The following is a 22339-nucleotide window of genomic DNA, read 5'->3' as shown; positions in this document are numbered from 1 at the left end:
GGGACCATGCAAAGCTACGTTCCACTGCCTGGGGGCTGCCAAGAGCTTGATCTGACATCCGGCCATTTCTCTCAAGGAGAGCAGCTACTGCCCCTCCACAGCAAGCCCCAGACCTATGGCTAGCAAGCCAGTGGCCTTCCTCCTCAATTCTTGGCCACCCTCCCACCCCACACCACACACACCTGGGCAGGCTCAAGGGGAAGTATACACCTCCCTGTGTACCATGTGGGTACCATGTAGGTTTGTTTTCTGGAACCATTTTAATTTTGCAGCTTGGTTATAAATAATGAACGAAGGAAAACATAAGTTGTGGGAACACTAATCCAAGTGACCAAAGGGTTTCATATGTTTTTTGAGTTCCTACTAGGTGCTTGGTGCTGGGTAGGGAAAAAACAGTTCCTGCTGCCATGGAGCTTTATAGTCTCTAGATGGTAAGCAGTTTCCTCTATGCACAGGACTCAGGATTTCTCTACTCTATTGTAGCTCCTGATGACTGCCAAACTTCCATTCTCCATCCATGCTCTTCCTAGAAAGTTGGGCTGAGATTGGTATGCCGAGTTATTGTTGCTTCAAGGCTTGTGACTCTATGGGACCTCATCCTGTGAGTTAATCAACTTGTGTTTCTCAGATACCCCATCTGTGCCCAGCAATGTAGGTATATGGAAGATTCTAATGACGTACAAGTCAGTTTACTTGCCTTTAACTTGTTTATGATCCTAATGAGGAGGCCAGCGTTGTGTGCACCAAGTATTCGAAGAATAATATAAGACTAGAGAGAGTTAAGTGCTAAATAGTGTGAAAGTGCCTCCAGTAGTTCAAAGAGTTTAGAGAGGGAGTTAATGTTCTTTATGACAAATGGCATGGCCCAAAACATGAGACCTCAAACAAACAAACAACCATCAGTAAAAGCCACTTTCTTTCTTCTCCGTTAATTGCAAAGGGACAGATCTCAGACTCACCAACTAAGGCAGCTGCCTCCAGCTTTATACAGACCTCTAGGAAAAAAGGAGGCTGCTTGTTAATATGTCTGTTGCCCTGATAGTAACTTGACCTCAATTGCTATCTGTACTTCTCCCTTCAGATCAGAACATTTTTTTAAAAGATTTGTTTATTTATTTTAGAGAAGAGGGAGGGAGCGCTAGAGGGAGATGGAGAGAGAGTCCCAAGCAGACTCTGCACTGAGTGTGGAGCCTGACACAGGCTTGAGCTCACAACCCTGGGATCACAACCTGAACTGAAACAGAGAGCCAGATGCCACCCAGGCACCCCCAGATCAGAACTTTTTGATCAATATTCTTAGCTCAGAGATTCATTGGCCCATCTGCTAATGTGTTATCTTTAAATTGGCAATTTGTACAAGAGTTGGGAGTTTCTTTAACTTTCTGTTTTGTAGTTCTTTAATGGTTTTTGGTATCCCTCTGTAAGTAGCTTCTGCTGAATAATACAATTAGCTGGTTGGCTTCTGTTCCAGGCTTACTTGTAGCTCTGACTTGTTTTCTTGGGAAACTTTTACAACTTCTGTACCTTCTCCTGTGGGGTCCTCAGAGTCTATACATGCCATAGTGAAACATGTTTCTTTAACATGCAGTGGAAGAAAATATATCCAAAAAACCACATCAGCATTCAGAATCATAGAATTTTTTTTTTAAGATTTTATTTATTCATTCATGAGAGACCAGAGAGAGAGAGAGGCAGTCACAGGTAGAGGGAGAAGCAGGCTCCATGCAGGGAGCCGGATGTGGGACTTGATCCCAGGATCATGCCCTGGGCCGAAGGCAGACACTTAACCACTTAACCACTGCGCCGCTGAGCCACCCAGGTGACCCAGAATCATAGAATGAATATAGAATCTATAGGTTCAGCATACTGACTAGTTGAGTCTTGACCTCTGTTGGCCATATACTCCAGCAGGAGGTCTGGTGGACACACTGGCACTGTAACCTGGTTGTCTGATTCTTTTATTGTTCATTGTGTGTCCTGTGGCATTGAGTTGGCTGACAGCTTTCAGCTCTGTATTACTAATGAAAATCTCTGGGAAGTATATAACACAGACTCCGTCCCATTTTATAAATAACTTGTATTCCAGAAGTTCTTTTCTCAGGAGCTGTGTGGAGCTTAGAATTCTTTACTAGCGACACAGTATTAAACATTGTGATTTGGTTGACTCTAGTCCTCAAAAGCCTCTTTAACCCACAACACAGTTGAAATCTATAGACTTCCCATGGAAGTGTATTCTCTTTATTCTCTTGTAACACTAGTACTGGAATACTGAGAATCAGCCTCCAAAGAAAAAGCAATACAAATGAGTTGAAAGAAACTTCTTGTGTAAGGGAAATACATTTAGTCCAGGTGAACACAGTTAAATTGAAACTTCTATGAAGATTTTGAAAAGAACTTTGGGCCATTTTAGAAATTTTAGATATTAGCATCTAGTTCTCTTTTTGGTTAATCACATTTCAAAACTCATACCTATATATAAGAATCAGAAAATTATTATCCCAAGACTTTACTCTCCCCACTTTTTAAATGGAGGCTTATAAATGGAATGAAAAAGAGAAGAGAGGCAGGGCAGGGTTTAATTCCCCACCCCCTTAACCCCCGAGGAAAACGTTAAGGAATAGATTCAAAAAGAATGACTTCTTCCATGAGAAAGGTCATATTTGAAGTAGATTAAATGGGTTGGGTAAAGGTAGAGAAAAAGGAGAGAAAAAGACAAGTACTGTTTGATTCCATTTATATGAGGCACTTAGAACAGTCAGCATCATAAAGACCAAGGGCTGGGAATGAAGAGTCATTGGTACTAAGTATAGAGTTTCCATTTTACAAGATGAAGAGTTCTATACAACAGTATGAATGTATCTAATACCACTGAATTATACACTTAAAAGTGGTTACGATGTTACATTTTATATGTATTTAAACCTCCTTCTCCTCCCCCTCAAAAAAGAATAAAATATTTTAAAAAGAGGACAAAGATGTTATGTAGGTCTTTGGTCCCCAGGTTTATTAAGATGTTAGAATCAAGGTTCTGGAAAAAGGAAATACGAAAACAGCTTCTCATGTGAACATCCAGGGTGAGGTGGAAGCATGTCAACTTGTCTTCTGGAATGGTTGTGATTACAAGATGAGGTTTGGAGCCTGCAGTAGTTGAAAATAGGAAGAGAAAATGTCCAATCAGTTGTTCACCAGTCACAAGGCATTCACAAGTCAGGAACTGGTGACTCAAGGCTTGATTGGCCAGAGTTCTGCAGCCCTGCAGCTTTACCACAGACTACAGGATTCTGCTAACTCTTCAACATCTCATTGAGCTTCCACACCTCCAATGATACAGGTGACTCTAGAAAGACCAGTCAGGAGACGAACATTCCTGGTTTCCTGCCTTCAGGATCACTAAGGATGATCTATTAAGTCAAAAATTTGCCAAATAACAAGAAACATTTTCTGATATGAAGCATTGATTAGCAAGAATATGCCCTGGATATCAAAGGTGTGTTATCTCCAAATGGGAAATGGAGCATTTATACCATCTACTTCTGGTCTAGGTCCATTTCTCCCTCTCCCCATTAACCTTGCTAGAATCTCAGGATCAACCACCTGTAGCAATGACAGCCAAAAGAATTATTGATGTCAATAATCAGGAGGCTTTCTAAACCCATTACCTGCTTTTGTTTCTATTTTTTTATATGTACTATCTACTGAAAATTACAAAAAGCAAGATAAAGTAACAAGGGAGAGAAAAAAGTGAGATCACTGATATTAATGTAAAATGCTGATAGTAAAATTAGAAAAAGTAGTGATAAGGGAAAGGATTTTTCATTAGAAGGCAGCTAAGTGTTTTCAAATGTGCATATTGTACAATGTGCATATTGTACCAGCCAATATAATAAATTTGGTACATTAAACTCATTTTTTCCTTCCCAAACTGTTGCTAAGTAAATTTGTAAATTTAAGAATTAAGTATTTACATATAACCAGGACAATGCTTAGTTATTCATATTTAAATTATGTAGTAGAAAAGAAAACTCCATTGTTCATTTTAACCAGTTTGAGTATGTGTGTATGTAGAGAATAGCTATTAAAGTTATTGGTCATATATAGAGTGTAAATAGAATATTAATATGAAAACAAAAATGCCTTATATACTTAATATTCTTATTGAAAGTAGACAATATTTTATTTCTGATAGAAAGGTCTAATAAATTTTTCTTTTATTGCAATAAGGATATTCTATTTGTGTATTTTTCTAAAATTAATATCTTCAAGGATAAAAACAAGAAGTTGTAATAAGAGTACACACACACATTTGAACTATGTGGCTGTACCTCATAAATAATTTAATTTATAAAGACTGTCTTTGTTGACTTCCTCGTAATCAAAACAATTACCCTTTCCATGCCTACCAAACAGAGGAAGGCATATGCATATTTCTCATTCCCAGATTTATTTAAAGAAATCCTCTGACTTATTAGTTTTGTGGCCTTGAAATTATTTTCTTGGTATGTGTTCATGTAATTTGGGGTATGTTTCTATACCAGTTAATCAACTAGAAAGTATTCATTCACCGTGGCCAAGTGCCATATCACCTCTGGGAAGAATGCAAAGGATTACATCTGGAAATCTTCAACTTGAACTAATCTTCAATTTCTCACTCCAGAGAAAATTTAATATTAGGTCTACTGAAGTAGCTCTTACTACCTGCCAAGAGATTCATGAAGTGCTGGGCTACACAATTGATGGCAGGATCTGTAGCTCCTGGGGTAGGTTTGGTGGGTATAGGACAAGGCCCTATGCCTTCGGTGTACAGTAGTCAGGTGTCATCCAGGACTGTGACTCTGTGCCTGAGTGTGAGCCACGAATGTGATTCCATGTCTAGGTGTGACCTAAACTTGCTCAGATGTGACCGAGGAGTGCATTTCCCCTCCTAGGTAGAACCTCAGAGTAAAAAGTACCACACATGACCCACACATGTCAGTCACTTCATGGCCAGGTGTGAGGGTTGTGACCCTGTACCCCTTCTTATAACCAGGGATGCTTCCAAAGTACCAGGGAAGAATGAAGTCATGTACCTCAAATGTAGTAGAGACATGATGCTTCTAAAGCTAAAACAATTATGGATATTTTGAAGGGGAAGAAGAGTAGAGCAGAGGAATGACTTCTTCTTCTTCTTCTTCTTCCTTCTTCTTCTTCCTTCTTCCTTCTTCTTTTTTGTTTTTTGTTTTTTGTTTTGTTTTTCTCAAGATGCCATCCCCATTACTGTTATCTCTGAAATTTTAAACTCTTCTGTAAAGAGAAAATTGGGCATAGCGATGGATTAGAGTAAGGTAGAATTACGATACTACTACTTGTTTACATTTTCTTAGTTCTTGCTGAGTGCCAGATATTGCTCTGAGTGTTTTGCATGTATAATTTCATTGAAAACTATTCAGTGGTCCAGTGAAGGAGGTACTATTTACTAATGAGGAAACTGAGGCCCAGAGACATTAAGAATCTTGCACCTGGGTACAGAGGTAGTCAGGATAGTGTGAGTACTTGAATCTGGGTAGCCTGTTGAGCTCATACCATGTTCCAGGCAATGCATCAAGTCCTTTTAGTGCATTATTTAGATTAGTCTTTATTGTGGGTTGACTTGTGTCCCCGAAAAGAGATATGCTGAAGTCCTACTCCCTAGTACCTATGAATGTGACCCGTTTGGGTCTTTGTAGATATGCTCAAGTGAAGATGAGCTCATTTTCAGGGAAAGTGAGCCCCAAACCCAGCAACTGGCTTTCCTTGTTAGAGGAAGAGAAGAGACATAGAAGCATACCCACATTGTGGTGAACACCATGTGATGATGGAGGCAGAGATGGGAGTGGTGGAACCATAAGCCAAGGAATGTCAAAGACTGCCAGCCACCACCGGAAGCTGGAAAGAGACAAAGGAGGATTCCAACCAGAGTCTTACAGGAGGCATGGCACTGCTAACACCTTGACTCTGGATGTTTAGCCTCTAGAACTAGGAGAAGATAAATTTCTCTTGTTACAAACCATTCCATTTATGATAACTTATTGCAGCAGCACTAGAAAACTAAGACAATCCTTTTGATAATGCTGTGAGGAGGAAATTATTAGCACCAGAAAACTGAAGCTCAGAGAGGTTAAATGACTTGCCCAATGTCACACAACCATTGGTGTGTGCAGGCAACCTAGACCAAGCTTCTCTAAGGTTCATGATCACAGCTATGATGGAGACATATTTGCAGCTCTCCAGTGGCAATGTACATCTCCACCTTGTTTTAGTTATTTGGACGTTTTTCCAGTAATAAGCTCTGATGTTCATCCTCCTCCCATACACACTTTGCCTGGCACAGGACCAGGCACAGATTAGGTCTTCAGGGGGCTGTATTTCATGATAAAAAGCTTAGATTTTACCTTGTCAGTAATGAAAGATGCTGGAGGGTTCTGAGGAAAGGTGTGATTTGATCAGATTGGGTTTTTAGAAAGACCCATCTGGCATAAACTTTCATGGAATCGAGTAGTGGATGTGTTCACAGAATCAAGGAACATGTCATTGCTATTTGATAACACTTAATTGAATGAGGTAATTTTGGAATCAAATATGTAGGTTATACAGACATATCATAAGCTATAGGTTATAGAGACATATCAAACTCATACAAAACAAAAATGCAGGGATGCCTGGGTGGCTCAGCAGTTGAGCATCTGCCTTTGGCTCAGGATGTGATCCCAGTCCCAGGATTGAGTCCCACATCAGGCTCCCTGCAAGGAGCCTGCTTCTCCCCCTGCTTATGTCTCTGCCTCTCTCTGTGTGTCTCTCATGAATAAATAAATAAAATCTTTCAAAAAATGCAAATATATTCAGGAAGTTTTTGAGCTGGCACAAAAGCCATTTCTAGTGTCTCAGCAAGCCATTCTAAGCACCAGGGCCCTGGAATGGTTGCAGGGCTATCTCTGGGGCTCCCCCTTACTCTTGTCTGAATTCCTCCCCTCTCCTTCCAAGGCACCAACTGCCTCTGGAGGTCCAGAGCCACCTTGACTATACCAGCCCATCCACTCCTCACTCATGGCTCCATAATAACATCATTTCCTCTTCTTTCTGTAGTGGATCCCAGCTGGGCTTTGTGAACAAAATGCCCTCATGGATTAGAATAGAGTTCTGGAGTGTTGACTGATGAGGGAGACTCCCTTGGGAGAGCTGGAGACAGATGGAAGAGCTGATGGCAACTGGCATAGGGAATGGGGCACACAGGTGCAAAGACATGAGACAGGAAGAGACACAATGTGTTCAGGTAACTGCTGGTCTACCAGGCTGTCCTGGCTGCAGCTTGGGAAGTACAGAGGCTAAGTAGGAAGACATGGGGCTGGGGCTAGGGGAGAAAATAGGTCTCCAGGGGGCTGTATTTAATGATAAAGAGCTTGAATTTCACCTTGCAAGTAACAAGAAATGCTGACGATTAGTAAAGAAGGGTGTGATTTGATCAAATTGTGTTTTCAGAAAAATCCATCTGGCTACAGTAAGGGGTGAGGCTGCATAGTGTGTCATCCTTAACCCCGGCATAAGTGTCCAAAGTATAGCCTCCTGGGCTTTACCCCCAAACCTACTGAGTCTCTGATCCTACAGGTCAGTGTGCTTGGTGTGGAAGGTGGGTGGAGAGAAAGGAAAATGAGAATTGAAGCACTTAGGAAGATACTGCTAAGGCATTCTTCTTGGTAGGGTGTTTCTGGCACATTTAGCCACGTAAAAATTACAAAAAGGCCCCCTCCCCATTCTCTGTAGGGTAATACAGCCTCATACCCATGCATATCATTTAGTGCACAGCATGCTGGCTGGATTTCAGACCTCTTTTCCATTCAGGTAAGCTCCTTTGTGCAGTGCAAAAACTTCACTGTATCAAAAAGTCTGAATCCTGAGAAAGCAGCAGAGAGGTGTATGTAAGGGGTAAAATTAATAGAATGTGGAGATTGAATGGATATAGTATAGATAAAGGCAGCTGAGCCTAAGATGACCATTAATTTTACCTCTAAAAATATCCTTCCAATTTGTTATTAATGGTTAAAAATCAATAGGATTGTTGAATCATATGCCCACTCTTACCCTGTACCCACCATCACTTTAAGAAATCAGGAGGTTAAGCATTCATTAAATAATAATTATTGAGTATAAGTGCTAAAACCTCCAAAATAGGAAACTAATAAATTCTTCATGATGAAAAAAAAAGTCATAATTCTTGAATTCAGAAAGCTGATTGGTGGGCAGCTTCGGTGGCTCAGCGGTTTAGCGCCGCCTACAGCCCAGGGCGTGATCCCGGAGACCCAGGATCGAGTCCCACATCAGGCTCCCTGCATGGAGCCTGCTTCTCCCCCTGCCTGTGTCTCTGCCTCTCTCTCTCTCTCCTCTCTGTGTATTCTCATGAATGAATAAATAAATAAAATCTTAAAAAAAAAAAAAAGGGAAAAGAAAAGAAAGGTGATTCGTGAGGACAACAACACCAGGTAACCACTTGGGGTCTCTGTATTTGAGCTGGTCATAGTTACAGAATTTCAGAATGGTCCATGTTCCAGAAATTCATTTGGAAGATAGTTATTTGAAACTCTATACCCAAAGACAAAACAGCAATTAAATTCCAAGCCTTCCCCTAAATACTCATTCAATATAAATTCAAATAAAATTGAACTCTGAATATTTTAAATGAATAAGTCCTAATAGATGATTTTTCTAAGTCCCAATTCCTTATCTTTCATTGAGATGATTGAATATATTCTTGTTTCAAGGGAAGGGAATATATAAATAGGGATGTAAACTTTCTTTAGTGTAAGGACATAACTGCCCAAGAATAGATACAGAAACAAGCAAAAATGGTTACTTCCAAGAGAGGCCTTTTGCTTGTCAATTTCTACTCATCTGCACTGTTCAAATGTTGATTTCCATGAGCCCATACTACATGGATCATGTTTTAAAAGAGACTTTTGGAGCCTATGTGAGGATTCTGATGGATTCAAGCCCCTCATTTCTAGTACCACTATTGCCAGCTGCCATACTGAAGACCATTTGGGGCTCTCATTCAAATGAGAAAACAGAGGGGAGGACCAGAGGCTTCTTTGAAGTAGGGTGGGGAGAGGGTCTCAGAGTGAGTAAGACTAGTGTGATTTCAGGCTCTTCTTTGTTCTGATAGGATTGTCAGCCTCTGAGTTGCTTCCTGATTTAAAGAAATGCAATGCGAGCATCATTCTGTCTTGGATTTGAGACTTGATTTCAACACTGCGTTATCTTGAATAGGTGACTTTCCTTCTCGAGGCTTCAATGTCTACATCTGTAAAATGAAAATAAGAGCACAACTTCACAAAGTTGTTTTGAGAATTAAATAAGATACTGTATATAAAGAACTTAGCCTAGTAGCTGGCACCTAATATGTGCACAATAAATGTAATGATGCTGATGCTGAGGATGATGGTGGTGGTAATGATTGCTGCCACCTTGGAATGTCAGCCGTCCACTGTTCTTAATTCAAGTGCTCTGCTCTTAGCTCAGTCACAGATGCACACAGAAGGAAAGACACCCTCTAGGTTTCCATGGCTGGAGACCCAGAGCAGTAGCACCTTAAGGGACACTTGAAAGGAGGTATTTGCAGCATGGGGGCCCACCCCTACGTAAAGTCTTCAGTTAGGTTTTCCTTAGGACCCATGCATCAGGCCATTTATTCATTCATTTGTGTATTCAACAAATATTTATTGAGCATTTACTGTGTTTGAAGCACTATGCTAGGTCCCAAGGACAAAACATTGAATAAGATATAGTCTTAACTTTCAAGAAATTCACTTGCTATTGGAGGAGATGGACAGATAAACATGCAGTTTTGGGGTATAAATGTTATAGTTGCAGTAAGCACAAGATGTAGAGGCTCAGAGGGAAGTTCCTATACCATCTCAAGTGAAGGCTGTTTCTAAAACCATTTACAAGCCTGGAGAAATGTGAAGCCCTATTTCACCATGGAAAACAAGCCCTCCCCTGCATTGTCAAACTTCTGTTGTTTCTACTTCGTTCTTTGTTGGCATCATCTCTCTCCCCTTCAGAGAGGAAAAGATGTGAAGCATTTATTCCCAGGATTAAGAGGCATGTCTAAAATCTGTGATTGGTACAGAAATTAATGCCCAGGTGAAAATTGGTATGTATTTATGAAGATGCATAAAATTAAATGAGATTTTTGCAGTAAATGTAACAATCCTTTTGAGTGTTTTGGATTCTTTAATCTTTTAAAGAATTTTAAATGAACTACGAAAATTCTTGTCCATCAGAACAGCTATAGGACATAATAGAATAGTTATAGAACATATGCTTATAATTTGTTTATAATAACATGTGGGTCAGTACCAGATATTTAAAGGCATCTACATTTGGGACCCCTGGGTTGTATTCTGAGATATGCACGGGCTCTGGAGGATTTCAGGTCATGGGTTTAGGAAGCTGGGCAAGAAGTTTGGACAAAGAGGAGAAGAGTTGTAAACACAAACAGGTTGACTTTGAACTGGCTTCTGGTGGTGGGGGTGGGGTGGGGGTGGGGAATCTCCCTGGGAGGCATAGGAGTTGTTCTAGACAGGAAAAGCACATGAGATGAAGTTCCAGGGTCAGAATGAGTGCAGTATCTGGGAAACAATGAGGAAATGATTCTCAGCAACAATCTAGTGAGTGGGTACGAGAGATAAGATTCATTTGGTAGATGTGATTACAGTTCTGAGAGCAAGATGAAAATCTGGACCTCAAGCATTAGAGAGCCGTCATTGACTGTCAGAAGGTTGAATATTAGGAAGGTCAGGCCAACAGCAGCATGTTGGAGTCAAGAGCCTGGAGGCAGAGTCACACTCTGTAGGAAGGAGAGAGACAAACACAAGCCTAAATGATTATTCCCAGATTAGGAATGGCACACCCAGAATAAAGAGCCAGAAGCTGATGCTAGCCCTTGTAGTTTCATTGGCACAGTGCAGTGGTTACAGGAAAAAGACTAGTCTTGAAAATTTAGCATCGCTGGGAGAAAGATGAAATGTAATAAAAATTACAGTTGGTTCAGAATGGAGGCATTTTTTACTACAACACAGCACCGCTGTGAAAATCTCCAGGCTCGTGCCAATGGAGAGAGGCTGCTAACCTTTTCCTGGAGTCAGGGCATCTGAGTGCTCTTGGTGTATTGGCCCAGCCCATCTGGCTGGGAGCAGGGCCTCCTCTGGCTTCCATAAAGCATAGATCTTGCCCAAATGTGGAAAACCTTTAGGGACATGAAAACCATTAGGGATCCGTAGCCCTGATTTGAACCAAGCAGAATAAACAAACCCCTGCCCAAATTGGAACTTGCTGGATGCCTTTCAGAGTTATCCAAGGAGAGAGGCTGGAAGCCTCAAGGGTCTTCAAGTGGGGTTAGGTCTTGTTTCAGCTGCTCTGCTCCAGTCTGATGAGACTTAAGTCTTTGTCCTTTTCTGGAGCATTTTAACACCTCACATGCACATCCACAAATGGATTGTATTCTGAACCTATCACATAGACAGTATTTTTTTTTTCCTTGCTAGCGGGATTTTAAAGCCCAAGTTAGATCTTCTGGAAGTGTGTTATATATCCAGGAACTCGGTTGGAAAAGGTCCAGAGAGCATTCACATTTTCCATAGACAGGGTCTTGCTAAGTTCCCAACCTCGATTTCTATTTTCAATATCCTTTGTCACTCTTTCCAGCCGCATAAGTTTAGTTAGTTTTCTATATGCATAGCATCATATAACTTTACATCTAACTCCCCAGAACTGTGAAGTGGCTTATTTTCTTTTTTTGATCCCGATGATTTTTTAAAAACTGGGGAGGCAGATTCAGAGAGAATTACAAATGTTCATTCGTTCACTAAGTAGTCGCCTCAGTGCCTGCTGGGGGCAGTTTGGGGACAGACAAGGGGGAGGGGGTTGAAGAAGAGCAAACAGTTCCCCTAATACCCTGTTATTCGTGATCCACTAAACATGGAGGTGGACAAAGGGTGAGGAAACCAAGCACAGAGATAAAGAACCAAGCCCTCCATGGTCACAAATTCAGAGGCCAGAGAAGCATGATTTGAACTACTCTCAAGCTAGACCAGAGCTGTCTCCAGTCTGCCTGTAGGAAATACACTGTAATATAGCACAATATAGGAAACATTTCTTGAGCTCTGGCTGTGGCTTTGTTCTAGTTGCGGATAAAAACAGTGAAAAAAGGGCAGTGTTTTTAATCCCCGGGAGTTAGTGATTTCGTTGTGGTTACATTGTAGCATGATACATATGAGGCTAAGGTTGGTGTGTCCTTTGGTGACAGACAGACCTAAACCCACATACAAGCTGTGTGACCCAGGGCAGATTACTTACCTTCTCTGTTCCTAAATTTCATCATCATCTTGCTCGTAAAATGGGGACAATGCAGATAATTGCCTCAGAGAATTAGACTGGTATAGCATAAATGAATCTAATGACTATAAGGTGATTAGCACACTCTCAAAAATAAAAAACAGAGCTAACAAGATGGAGATGGGACAAAGAAGACATTCCCGAAACACCGAGAACAAGGGCTTAGCTGTAGAATGGTCCCCTGACAGGGACCAGCAAAGAAGGAGGGGTCAGGTTTGGCAGGAGCAGAGCAAGGGAACATGGAGGGGACTGTGAGAAATGGAGCGCCCTGGTCTGGAGGCTTGTCTGGAGCAGGAGGCTCAGGGAGGGGGCAGACAGGGCTCTGGATGACAGTCCTTCCTAACTCTTGCTTTCAGAGCTCATTTCTCCCATCCATACCTACTCCTCCCCATGATTTCAAGCCACATCAGCCACAGACAGCACCTCCACCTGCCCAGAAGGTCTTTTTAATCTTCCTAGCTTGCACAGTGGAATGATACACAGATAAATCCGTTCCTCTCCTTCTCTAGCTCAGGCATGAGAAAGTTGGAATTTTTAATGCAAATGCTTCCTTTCAAAAGGAAAAGAGAGAAAGGATGGAAGGAAGGGAGGAGGAAAGAGATGGATGAAAAGAAAGGAAGGAAAATGGAACCAGAAGGGGTAAGGGAAGGTTATATCAAAATAGCAAAGTTCAGCAAAGCACAGACTTACTAGCTTATTTATCAAAAGTGGGTCCCAGATCAACCTTGACGATGGATTCCACTTGTAGGACTTCCTGTTCTTCTTCCTATCCTTGCTTCTTCCCTGAATGTCTGGACTTGGAGAGATTACACTAGCTATCTGAGGAAGATCTGCAGACTTGGCTGCCATGTCCCTCCCAGAACCTCTGACCTCTTCACAGAGGACCCTAGGTCTTGGATCTCTTTGATCTTAGGCTGTGTCACACTCCTTTGTGCTTATCAATCTCTCCATGTATTTATTTGGTGATGGTTACTGAGCTCTCCTCTCTGTGGGCACTCTGCCAGGGGCTGGAGACAGCAAAATAAGGTGTAGGAGGCCCAACACCAGTGCCAATGACTCTGAACACAGCACTGAGAAAGAACCTCCCTGCAGGGTGCCTGCTTCTCCCTCTGCATATGCCTCTGCCTCTCTCTCTCTCTCTCTGTGTCTCCCATGAAAAAATAAAATCTTAAAAAAAAAAAAAGTTACTAGTATTAATCTTTTCTACTACTCAGTACAAATTAATGGAAAGCCATGTATTTATGAAGTGATCAATGTATAATAAAATAACTTCGATTTAGGCTTCTTTGTTGAAAATGGATTTTTGAAGTGTAGTTTCAGAGTGCCACTCTGGGGGACCTCAAATTTGATTATTCAGTCTCTCCAAGCCTTAGTTTTCTGTATCTGCAAAGTAGAAATAATAGGCTTGTCCTATAAATCAAAGGATTGCAGAGGCATCTGATTTGTTGACTGTAAACAATTATACAAATGTAAACTGCCTTTGCTACTACTATTAATAATTGTGGTGATAAACAATGGCTGTAGTTGTGGCCATGGGTGAGGTTTGTAAAGCCAGCCAGCTCAACCTCTCTATGTCTGGATGCTTCTGTGTTGACACGTAATGAAACTCCTTCAGACAGAGCTGAGCTTCTCAAACTGTAATGTGCATCTGGGTCCCCTGGGAAACTTACTGAAATCTTGGATTCACTAGGTCTGGGATGGGATGAGATCCTCAATGTTTATGAGGTTCCCTACAGTGCAGTTGTTGCTGGGCAAGGCCCTCCCTCATATTGAGTCTCAAGACTCAAGGTTCTCCCTGAAAGCCTCCTCAAGGGAACCTCTCTGTGTCTCATGGCTTCTTTGTCTCCCACCTTTGCTTGAGGAGAGCTAACTCACCTTTTGAAGGCCAGGAGCTTCCCTGCCAGGTCTATATCTGGTCCTGGAGCAAGATAGCCATCTGCTACACAGAGCAAAAACCCCATCCTCCTGCAGCACTCTTTGCTTGCTGCCACATCTGGGAGGCAGAGTATTTTTTTTTTTATGTTCTCCTGAATTTTCATTACACAGTACCTTGACGTCTGATCCTCAGCTCAGAAGAGGTGTCCATTCACCCACTCTGCTTGAATCTGTCTTTGAACCCTGGGACACTGATCTGAGCAAATCACAGAAAACTGACTGCAGAGTCTGCATTATTTTTTTTTAAGATTTTTATTTATTTGACATAGAGAGATTGAGAGAGAGAGCACAAGTAGGAGGAGTAGCAGAGCAAGAGGGAGAAACAGACTTCGTGCTGGGCAGAGCCCAATGTGGGGCTCGATCCCAGGACCCTGAGATCATGACCTAAGCTGAAGGCAGACACTTAACCAACTGAGGCACCTAGGCACCCCAGTATCTGCATTATTTTAAGAAATAGAATTCTAGGTAAAAACATGAGTTCAGGGACACCTGGGTGGCTCAACGGTTTAGAGTCTGCCTTCGGCCCAGGGCATGATCCTGGAGTCCTGGGATCAAGTCCCACATCAGGCTCCCTGCATGGAGCCTGCTTCTCCCTCTGCCTGTGTCTCTGCCTTTCTCTGTGTCTCTCATGAATAAATAAATTTTAAAAATCTTTTAAAAATAAACAAACAAACAAACATGAGTTCAAGTCCTAGCTATGCCACCTATTAATCCTGCAACTTTAATCTTTTCTCCCCTACCTTCCATCCTCAGTCCCTTGGTCTCATTTGGTTTCAAGATCAACTTAAAAAGACCTCAAATAATCACCCTTGATAAAAATGTTGGGAGTTCTCTTTGATGCCCATGATTAGTGGCCAGTGACTCTAAGACTCACTTAGAGGCCAGAGGGAAATCACTCAGTCTGTGATTGTTCCTTCAAAGACAACAGAAGTGGCCAGTTGGGTCCCTTTAGGTGAAGAAATTACAGAGTAATTAGATATGACCCACCAGCTGTCAGAATATAATCTCCTTGTATTATTTATATTTATATCTGTAACTGTAGACAAAAAGGAAGTCACCCTGAAAGAAATAACAGACCAGTGAGTAATTGGGCCTTTAACAGAATGAAGGAGCCACATGCCTTATGTGTATTTTAGACCTATTTCCCCCTTTGCCAACTCTCATATGCCTCTAAATAAGTGAATATCAACACACTCCCAGTGTATATGATAATCTGCTCACAGTTTACATGGAAACATGCAGGGCTTCTATTAATGGCCTAGCCACTGTGCTGAGTGTTTTTGTGTACATCTTATGAAATTCTAGAAACAACCTGGTGAGGTGGGATCTTGATCCCCATTTTAAAGATGAGAAAACTGAGACTTAAGGCTATAAACTGGTGCCCCTTTAAATTATACTTAAGAAATTGGGAAGGGGAAGGATCACAAGTGGCTTTACACTCTGTTGTCCTGAGCCATTCCCTTCTGGCCCCAAGTTTGCCTACCCCAGTCCGCAAACCCAAGCCTCTATGCTTGGGCTAACTGGGTGCCCCTGTTTTAGAAGACATTTAGGAACCTCATGGTAATCCCACCCCTTCCCACCTCAGAGGTGTGTCAAAGTATTCATTCCATGTATGATATTTAACTTGTGAGGAGATTAGGAAAATTTATTTTCCCCATCTTTTCTTATCTTTGATGATGTTTTTACTCCTTCTTAGCTAGGAGTTCACAGGAAGATGAGCAGATGGCCTGGTTTGCTCCGAAAGATTAATCACAAGGTTAAGCAATTCAAGGGTGGGGAGCATGGATTTGAACTTGGTTCCATACTACTTCAGAGACCTGGCACCTGAGCATTTTCCTGTGTTGCATCTGAAGCCCATGGTTCTTCCTTATTACCCCATGCTTCTGGTAAGAGGCACACGAATGAAGGTGCCGTGCCCAAAGCCCTTATGTCTACAGCCCTGGTTTGTAGGATGAGAGCTGGCCGTAGTCCAACAGCAAGTCATAGATACCTGATGCTGGTCGGCCTGGACTGTCTGTGTCCATCGGTAGGCACCAGCACCTCTTTTGTCTCTGCTGCTCAGACTCATGGGAGAGAGGTCAACAGCTGTTCTAGTTCCTATGACTGTTTAATACCAAGTCAGAAAGTAACTAACCTTAGGAAGGGAGTGTGAAGTTTCTCTCGGATATGTATAAACCTGTGTGTTTTCTTTACACATTTTATTGGGCTGGCTTCCACCTTTCTCCCACCTCCCACTGCCATCGTGAACATCACCTCACAGGACCAAATGGCCTTTCTAACCCCTGACATGTTGGCCTAGGAAGAATTTTATAAGGATTCTTCTTGGTGTCTTACAGCTAAGGACAATCAGGAGGCTGTTGCAGACATCCACGTGGTAGCTGAGAGAAAGCAATGAAAATAGGAAAAAAGAAAAAAAAAGAAAATAGGATGGAAGGGACCTGTTCTTGGGACAACTGGTGGTTGAATGGATTTGAACTCTTCCCAGGATGTTAAAGAATAACAGACACCTCCAAGATTTTGGACCCAGAAAGATGAAAGTGGTACCATAAAAAGAAAGTGAGAAGTATATCCATATTGGATATCTTGCTTTGAGATGTTGGAATGTTCAAGGAGATGCTCCCAAAGCACCAGCATTGAATCTGAGTGAGAGGTCAGAACTAGAATTGTACATTTGCAGGTCATCTGCTTGGCCGTGATAGTGACAGCTTGAGGTGAGCTTTTCTGGAGGAGAGAGAAAAAGACATTTGCAGGTCATCTGCTTGGCTGTGATAGTGACAGCTTGACGTGAGCTTTTCTGGAAGAGAGAGAAAAAGACAAGCAGAGAACTGAGACATGTACATTCAGACTGAGGGGCTGCAAGAAGGGGCAGAAACCACTACCATAGCTGGAGAGTTAAGAGGAAAGCCAATAGAGTGTAATGCCCTGAGCCAGAACTCAGGAAAGTCCATGGTGTTGGGCTTAGAGTTGTAGATTATGAAACTCGTGCTACATGACAACTCTCTGTTGATGTTAATGCACCAAATCATAATATTCTCAAATCTATTGTTAGCTACAGTGGCATAGATAGCTATTTTTTCCTGTTAAGGTGAGTTTGATTTTGTCAATAAATAGCTTCTATTTATATAAAACATAGTCAAACGTAGTCAAAAAGCCAATAACTGCCTAATTAAATACAAAACAGTTCCTGTATAGCCTCACCCACTACTGAATTGAATTCCCATAGGAAGTACTTAATGAGTACTTAAGAAATAGTACTTGGTCAATAAGTGAGACACTGTGAATCCTATGACCTTCCAGGTTTTGGTGCCATTTCAGTTGAAAAAGGGAAATAAAATAAATAAATAAATAAAATAAAATAAATTAAAATTTTAAAAATTTAAAAGAAAAGAAAAAGGGAAATAGACAGTTTGAATATGTACATAAATTAACCTCAGGTACCCAAAGTTAAAAAAAAAAAAAAAAAAACGGTAAAGAGGATGGACTTTGGAGTCAAATGGGTCTGAGCCATAATCCTGGCCTCACTACATACTACCTGTGAATAATTAGGCATGTTACTTAACCTCTCTGAGTTTCCTCGGCTATAAATGGAATACTAATCTTACATAGGCCACAGAGGTGCTGACAGGGCTAATGGTGATAATTAAAATGTTAGCAAGTAATACTATTAGTACCATTATTATTGCCTCCTAAGGGAAAAAAAATTTCCAGGCCCATATGTGTTTTTCTTATTAAGTGATTTTGACGTACCTAAAGTCTGGCCCAAGTCATTTCTGCAGTAATATGTACTAAATTAGAAATTACATGCACCAGTTTTAAGTCATAGAGCTGTTTTAATTGATACTCATATCGTCAAGGGTTAAAAATTCACATTGTGATTATAATAACAATATTATAGAGTGCATGTCCAACATGAATTTTAAAAATATATATTTCCTTTAAAACAAATACAATTTTTTAAAATATCAGAGTGTTTGTGATGTGAAGTCATTGTTACAGTCACGTCCCAGTTTGTCATCTGTTCTTGTCCAATGTCAGGTCCAATTTAGGGCTAGAATTGCAGATAGACAATAAATATCTGGTGGTCTTGTACAAGGTTCTTCTCAGATATTCTTAAACATGTAATGTAAAACTGAGTGGACATTTTAAAGATATGAAAACCAAAGTAATACACTATTAATGCCTTAATGGATAACAACCACATGGTCATCTCAATAGGTGCAGAAAAAACATTTGACAAAATCTAGCCCCCTTTTATGAAAAAAAACCAACAAAATAGGAATAGAAGGGAACATCCCCAACCTGACAAAGTGCATCTATGAAAAATCCACAGTTAACATAATGCATAATGGGAGAAGCCGGAAAGCTTTCCACCTAAAATCAGGAACCAGACAAAGATATCTATTCTCACCACTTCTATTCAACATCATACTGGAGATTCTAGCCAGGGCAGTTAGGCAAGGAAAATAAATACAAGGGCATCCAGATTGGAAAGGAAGCAGTTAGACTATCTCTATTATCAGATAACATGACCTTATATATAGAAAATCCTAAGGAATCCACTGAAACACCATTAGAACTAATAAATTAGTTCAGCAAGGTTGTAGGATATAAGCTCAGTTGTAATTCTGTACACTAGGCATGAAAAATTGAAAAGTGAAGTTAAAACAATTCCATTTGCAATAGTATCAAAAACAAAATATTAGGGACAAATTTAACAAAGGAATTCTAAGACTTGTACACTAAAAACTACAAAACATTGTTGAGAGAAATTGTATAAGACATAAACAAATGGAAAGACATTCTATGTTCATGGAGTAGAAGATTAATATTGTTCAGATAACAGTACTCCCCAAAGCAGTCTACTGATTCAGTGTCATCCCTGTCAAAATTCCAGCTGCCTTTTTTGCAGAAATTAACAAGCTGATTCTAACATTCATATGGACTTTCAAGGATAACCAGAAGAGCCAAAATAAGTTTTTAAAGGAAGAATTAAGTTGAAGGACTCATACTTCTGATTTCTAAACTTATTGCAAATATATGGTAATCAATTACATGTGGTACTGGCATAATGACAGACATATAGATCAATGGAATAGAATAGAGAGCCTAGAAATAAACCTTAGCATATCTGGTCGAGTTATTTTTAAGAAGGGTGCCAAGATCATTCAATAGGGAAAAGAACAGTCTTTACAAATAGTGCTAAGAAAACTGAATTATCTACATGTAAAAAAAATGAAGTTGGACACTTATTTTCCACTATGTACAGAAATTAACTCAAAATGGATCAAAAACCTAAATGTAAGACCTAAAATTATGAAACACAGCAGGGGAAAAGCTTCATGACACTGGATTTGGCAATGATTTCTTGGACGTGATACTGAAGACACAAGCAACAAAAGAAGAAAATAGATAAATTGGATTACATCAAAATGAAAAGCTTTTGTGCATCAAAGAACACTATCAGTGGAGTAAAAAGTCAACCCACAGAATGAGTTAAAATATTTGAAAACTACATATATAAGAAATTAGTATCCAGAATATATATAAAACTCAACAACAGGGCACCTGGAGGGCTCAGTCAGATAAGCATCTGCCTTTGGCTTAGGTCATGATCTAGGGTCCTGGGATGGAGTCCTGCACTAGGTGCCCTGCTCGGCAGGGAACCTACTTATTCTTCTTCTCCCTGTTCGTGTGCTGTCTCTGTCATTATCTCTGTCTCTCTCAAATAAATAAATAAAATCTTTTTTAAAAAGATTTCATTAAAAAATTCAACAGCAAAAAGACAATCCAATTCAAAAATGAAGAAAGGACTTAAATAGGTATTTCTCAAAAGAAGATACGTACATGACCCATAAGCACATGGAAAGATGCTCAATCATTAGTCATTAGGGAAATGCAAATCAGGGCCATAAGATACCACTTCATAGCCAGTAGGATGGCTATAATTTTAAAAAAAGAAAGAAAAGAAAACAAATGTTCATCTGGAGGTGGAGAAATTGGAGCCCTATTCACTAATGATGGGAATGTAAATTGGTACAACCAGTGTAGAAAACAATTGGAGCAGTCTTCAAAATAATGCTAAAGTTACCATAGGACTTAATAATTCCACTCCTGGGTATCTACCCATGAGAAATAAAGAAATATTCACATAAAAGTTTTTGCACAAATGTTCATAATCGCATTATTCGTGGTAGCCAAAAAGTGGACACAGCCTGATTGTCCATCAACAAATGAATTAGATAAACAAAATTTGTTATATACATAAAATGGATTATTATTCCGCCATATAAAAATAAATGAAAATCCTAAGGAATCCACTGAAACACTATTAGAACTAATAAATTAGTTCAGCAAGGTTGTAGGGTATAAGCTCAGTTGTATTTCTGTACACTAGGCATGAAAAATTGGAAAGTGAAGTTAAGAAAACAATTCCATTTACAATAGTATCAAAAGCAGAATACTTAACAAATTTGACTAGGGTGATAGTTGTATAATTCTATGAATATGCTAAAAAACATTGAATTGTACACTTTCAAAAATGAATTTTATGGTATGTGGATTATATCTTAATTTAAAAAGAAAGAATGGACATAAATAGCTCAGCAGTATTTTGGCATGAAAAGATTTAATTCTGAGACTGCTCTGACATCTAGATGGAGTTTGCTGATAATGAGAGTTAGAAGGGATACGAATGTTCACTTTACAGAGGGAGGAGCTACAGAGTTCGGAACAGCAGGGGTTTGATAGAGGGGCTTTTTTAAAATTAGGTAATCTGTTAGTACAATGTATGGCAAGATGATACAGACATTTCTTATTATATGAACAAATGAGGTATCATTAGGGATCTTAAAAAAAATTTTTTTTTTATTATGGTAGGCACCACACCAAAGGGTACAAGTTGCAGGTTATAAAAATAAAGCAAAAGTTTCCATAGCTTGAAATGATTTGATACATGACAGTCTCTTCCTCGGCTTCTAAGATGAAAGGCCCCAGAATTCCTTCTTATTCTTTCAAATGATGACTTGATGATAAAAATGACTAACTACTGAGAACTGAATACATATTAAACTTCTTACATGCATTTTCTCATTTTAATTTCCCCATCATCACTGTGACATTAGTTGTTGAAAACTTAATCAAGATCACACAGCATGTCAGTGCCAGAGCTGGGCTGCAACCCCATACCTGTGTGATCTCAAGACCTCACTCATAACCACTGGACTATGCCATCACCTTCCTCTGGAGGAGAAATCCCCCCAAGAGTTTATAGTTCCTGAGATTCTAGCCACACGAATTTGGGAGGCAGCAGTGTAGAGAGAAAATACTGTGAATTGGGAGCCCAGGGCCTGATTCTAGTCCAGCTTTGTCCTCATCAGCTCTGTGACCTTGAGTAAGGAACTTGACCTCTCAGAGGCATATTCCCTGATTTGTGAATTGTGGAAAATTCATCTCAACTATCCCTGTAGTTCCTTCCAGCTTGAGCATCTGGGCTGAGTCCAGAATCTGGCTGAGTCCACTCAGAAAAATGTGAAATTCATTTGTAACAGAGACACTAAAGAACATAATCATCAAGTCAGTGTAAGGTGGTAATTTGGGGAGCCTGGTCTTTGGTGTCAGTCTGATGTGATACTGGTTCCATCGTAATCTCAGCAAATTCCTTAACCTCTGCCCCTGTCTGCTAAAATGGGGATAATGATAGCATAGCGTGCTGTGCCGTCTGCACAGAGAGGTTGTGAGCACTGAGTAAGATTTCTGTAAGTTCTAGTACATACTACATACTACATACTATGTAGGTATTATCTATTTCTTAATAACATAGTAAGTAGTCACTATTATGTTATTAGTAATTGATTTATGATTATTATTATTGATGGTTATAATTATAACATAGAGACACAAAATCCCTTAAGGAAAATTAGTGTATGTTTCAATAGCCCAGCCACATTAGACTCTGAAGGTCAGGTGGCCTGCATGGTCTCAGTTCTAGAATCATCCTTGCCTA

The 22339-nt window shown here is 40.2% G+C and overlaps 1 protein-coding gene across 8 annotated transcripts in view; it reads left to right on the top strand.

The window, feature by feature from the left end:
- Nucleotides 1-22339, top strand: part of PLCE1 (phospholipase C epsilon 1) — a 321197-nt gene that overhangs the window by 153962 nt on the left and 144896 nt on the right. The window lies entirely within an intron of this gene.

Source organism: Canis lupus, chromosome 29, assembly GCF_048164855.1.
Source record: "Canis lupus baileyi chromosome 29, mCanLup2.hap1, whole genome shotgun sequence".
Taxonomy (NCBI): Eukaryota; Metazoa; Chordata; class Mammalia; order Carnivora; family Canidae; genus Canis; species Canis lupus.
This window is presented reverse-complemented; position numbering and strand designations above follow the sequence as displayed.